Here is a 4,914-nt window from a genome sequence, read left to right as displayed (position 1 = left end):
CTTTTAATGAAAGAAGAACACTTAAACTAACCAAAACAATAAAACGAACGTGACGCTATGAACAACGAGTGCTGACACAGGCAACTAACTATACATATACAATAACCCACGAAATACCCAAGGAATATGGCTACCTAAATATGGTCCCCAATCAGAGACAACAATAAACAGCTGCTAGGCAACCATAGACATATAAACACCTAGATATACAACAACCCCTAGACATACAAAAAACCCTAGACAATACAAAAAACAAACAACCCTCGTCACACCCTGACCTAACCAAAATAATAAAGAAAACAAAGATAACTAAGGTCAGGGCGTGACAACCATACTCAATCCCAAACATAGAAATGCATTGACTAGAACACCCCCTAGTCACGCCCTGGCCTACAACTGTCAGGGCGTGACAGTACCCCCCAAGGTGCGGACTCCAGCCGCAAAACTTGAAACCAAATGGGGAGGGTGGGGGGGGTCTCTAGTGTCGGTGGCGGCTCCGGTGCAGGTCGTAGCCCCCGCCCAGACCCCGGATCCGGCCATGGCGCCGGGCTGAACGCCGTGCCTGGACTGGGCTTCGGCACGGAGGAAGGCTCCGGCCTTGGAGCGGTACTGGATGCCGTGCCTGGACTGGGCACCGGCGCAGAGGAAGGCTCCGGCCATGGAGCTGGGTTGGGCGCCGTGCATGGACTTGGCACCGGCGCAGAGGAAGGCTCCGGGCATGGAGCTGGGTTGGCCGCCGTGGCTGGACTGGGGACCGGCGCAGAGGAAGGCTCCGGACATGGAGCGGGACTGGACACCGTGACTGGACTGGGCACCGGCGCAGAGGAAGGCTCCTGCCATGGAGCGGGACTGGACACCGTGACTGGACTGGGCACTGGCGCAGAGGAAGGCTCCTGCCAATGACCGGGACTGGGCATCGGCACAGAGGAAGGCTCTGGCCTTGGAGTGGGACTGGACGCCGTGACTGGACTGGGCACCGGCGCAGGTTGCCCTGGAATGATGACGCGCTCCTCGGGTCGAGTGCGTGGAGCCGGTACAGGACGCTCCGGGCTGGGGATGTGCACTGGAGGCCTAGTGCGTGGAGCCGTACAGGTGGCACCGGACTGATGACACGCACTTCAGGGTTAGTGCAAGGAATCGGCACAGGACGTACCGGGCTGAGAAGGCGCACTGGAGGCCTGGTGCGTGGAGCAGGCGCAGATGGCACCGGACTGGTGTCACGCTCTTCAGCGCGCCTGCGCTGCAGCATACTCCTCGCTACCACCTCTCTCCGGTATCTTTCACCCCCCCCCCAAAAAAAACATCTTGGGGTTTCTGTGGCCGCAGTCCCCGGCGTCGTTGCTGTCCTTCCACCTTCCTTGGTGTCTCCTTCCAAGGAATGGTCTCACATCCTCCCATGATTTCCTCCCATGTCCAAAACTCCTTAACCTCCATAACACGCTGCTTGGTCCTGCATTGGTGGGATATTCTGTCATGGTTGTTATGAGAGACGGACCAAGGCGCAGCGTGATCGGAGTTCCACATCTTTATTAAAAGTGAACCTTCTCAACAATAAACAAGCAAAGAAATGTGAAGTAACGTAGTGCAACAAGCACTTACACAAACATTATCCCACAAAAGCAGGTGGGAACAGGGACACCTTAAGCATGATCCCCAATTAGAGACAACGATAATCAGCTGCCTCTAATTGGGAACCATACTCAATCCCAAACATAGAAATACATTGACTAGAACACCCCCTAGTCACGCCCTGACCTACCACACCATAGAGAACAAAGGGCTCTCTATGGTCAGGGTGTGACAAGTACTCTCAATTTAAAACAAGCAATGAGGTTGTTCAATTCTGCATAACAAAGAGAACAGGACACCTTCCACTGATAGTGTGTCAACAGTCGGGGTGTGATGTGTTATCCTCCAAGATTATTATCTTTCTAATCCTTAAAGCTGTATACAAAAATCTTGTGTTATGAAGACATATACACAAGCAGATAAATTCAATTTCTTTACTTCATATTGGACAGCACAATTCCCAGACAAAATCTGTCTCTCTCCCTCCCCCCTCCTCCTCTCTCTCTCTCTCTCTCTCACTCGTCCTCAAATCTAGCATACTCCAAAGAAATCTAAGAGAGACAGATTCTGTCTGGGAATTGTGTTGTCCAATATGAAGTAAAGAAATTGAATTTGGTGAGGTCAGGGATAGAATATATAACGCCAAACAACCAGTAAGATACACAAGCCTATTCAAGAGAGAGATACAAGGCCACGACTTGTTCATTTTTATGACACCCACTACATATAGCGGACACTGTTTGCAAGTACGTATATAGGGTCTTGACCTTGGAGGACATTGCCAGCACAATAGTATTGTAATGACCGTCCTACCAGAACCTTTGGTTGAGTCTTCGAATAGAAGTCCAAGATCATATTCATATTTGTAAGTAAATTAAAAAACCTTCAAATGCATGTTACAAATGGATGATGACGATGATGACGATGACGATGATGACGATGATGATGATGATGATGATGATGATAATAATGATGATAAATAAATAAAACAATCAGATCTGGAACTGCATGGAGATGGAACAAATGACAAAAACAATACCTCAATCGAGGGTATTCAAATGTAGGGTTAACTCAGGTTTAAAAAAAACAGGAAAGGGTCTATCTTCTGTAAAATTCACAAATAACAAGATTGAGAATGCACCCATGTTGCCTGAAGCTGCACGACTGGATTTTCTGCGTAACATTAATATCATATGTTTTTTTTATCATGAATAAGACAGAACGCAGCCTCTATGTCACACCGAGACACCGTTCCCCGTCATACTGTAGTACCAACAGCCAGCCATGCAGTAAGGTCATGAATTACTAAACATGATCTTTCGGCTAAATGTAAGAGACTGACACAAGCAGGCTCCTCATATAGTGCCTTCCCTGACTTTTACGGCTGCATGCGGGCAGAGCTAAGACCTACGTCACCAGCTATGTCTCTTTAAACACATTTGAGGGAACATGACATCTCATTCAGCCAAATTCCTCTCAATGTGCTCTAATAGGCCAAGAATGAAAAGCAGTCTTACAAAGAGGTATGTTTTGATGAGCACACAGATGCAACCAGTGGAGCCTGTATACATGAGAACCGTTACTCATTTACAGAAATACTGAATTAGTATAGAATTGACTGTTTTGTTTCATTTGTGAAAATGAACCAATTGGGTGTTGGGAAAATACCACTTGGGAAAATGCAGAGAGGTCAATGCCCATAACACATGAGCAATGCCTTCCTTCCTCCTCTGGCCCATGATGGGTGTCGATGAAACAATCAATAGGTCTTACTCGAGGTCAGTGGTACATAATGGCTGGTTTTGATGGTGTGGATCTCTCGGAGTCTGGGGGCTCGGAATGCTGAAGATCATGATCCATCTTGTGGAATCAGTTGCTCGACTCAAGCTGCCCGTTGTTATTCAGCTCAGGGTGTTCTTCTATTGATATTTCTCCACTGTCAGATAAGACCAGGGACTTGCTGTTCCATGTAAAGAGGTTTTACAAGGAGGTAATCAATAGCACAGTTTGAAAATGCACCTTGATTGGATAGCATTCATGCGCTTTAAATAGAGATATTTTTCCTGATTCATCTAGTACATGTTTTTACTTTATAGTTTGTACGTGGTGCAGTTTACAGTACGAGCATGCTCACAAACTGCAGTATGGTCTACAGCCTTCAAACTCAACTCTAGACCTCGAAGCCAGGTCCACTGTTTGTTTTTATTGTTCTAATCAGGGACTGATTTAGACCTGGTACACGAGGTAGGTGTAATTAATTATCAGGTAGAGCAGAAAACCATCTGTAACTGTCCACAGGGTAAGAGTTTAATACCCCTGACCTACAGTATCTGTGTGCAAGTACAAGTGTGTGTACAAGGCTTGCTGCAAATGATATTATGAGCCTGTAAGTGCACGTAGAGGGGTTCTGGTTAAGGAAAGAGAATGTCAGTCTCCTGACACTAACTCATTGTCAAGGGACAGCACCAATGCTGCTCCTGGAAACAATGAGGCCATCAGAACTGAAATGGACCTTCCAGCATAACTCTTTATTCAAAATGAATTGAGCGCTACTGTTAAAACTAGTGGAAGTCATAATTTCCCACAGTCAACCCTTTCTCTAGCTCTCACGTCCTCTTCTCCCAATTCTCTCTGACTCTAGCACTCTATACTAGCTTTGGATGAAGTGCTAATGGGAAGAATTCAGTGAACAAGCAATGCATTATTGGCAGCTTGGCAGCTGTGAGAGCCGTTTTAGGATTCAGCCAGGGGATCAGTCTGCTGCACCATCCAAGCATCTCAGAAAGACCCTAGATTAAAGCAATAATGGTGGCAATCCACCATGGTCCATACTCCATATAGGTGGTGTGTGTGTATGTGTGTGTGTGTGTGTGTGTGTGTGTGTGTGTGTGTGTGTGTGTGTGTGTGTGTGTGTGTGTGTGTGTGTGTGTGTGTGTGTGTGTGTCACAGCAGGCTGGTCACACCAATCATCACAATCATCAAACCATAAACCGTTATGACATGTATTAGGTGACATTGACTTAATTACGTATTTATTTTCCAAGCAAATAGCACAAAATGATTAAATAGGAGCAAGACTTTGTTGAATGGTTCAATATCATAGTGAGATTGATTTTAATCCGAATTACCACAATGTCTGTTTTAGGGAATACGGATTATCCCGGTGGTTATAATACCGGAGGCTGTCTAAAGCACTGCTGTTTTTACTGTATGGCTAATTTTAGGGTGGCTTGTTGATTTTGGAGAGAAAACAGCATGAATCATCTTGATTCTACATGTTTTAAGGGTTGACATTTCGTTTGGACGTCAGGTTGTGAGAATTGTCCTCATAGGTTGAGCCGCGCG

Source organism: Oncorhynchus tshawytscha, linkage group LG04, assembly GCF_018296145.1.
Source record: "Oncorhynchus tshawytscha isolate Ot180627B linkage group LG04, Otsh_v2.0, whole genome shotgun sequence".
Classification (NCBI taxonomy): Eukaryota; Metazoa; Chordata; class Actinopteri; order Salmoniformes; family Salmonidae; genus Oncorhynchus; species Oncorhynchus tshawytscha.
This window is presented reverse-complemented; position numbering follows the sequence as displayed.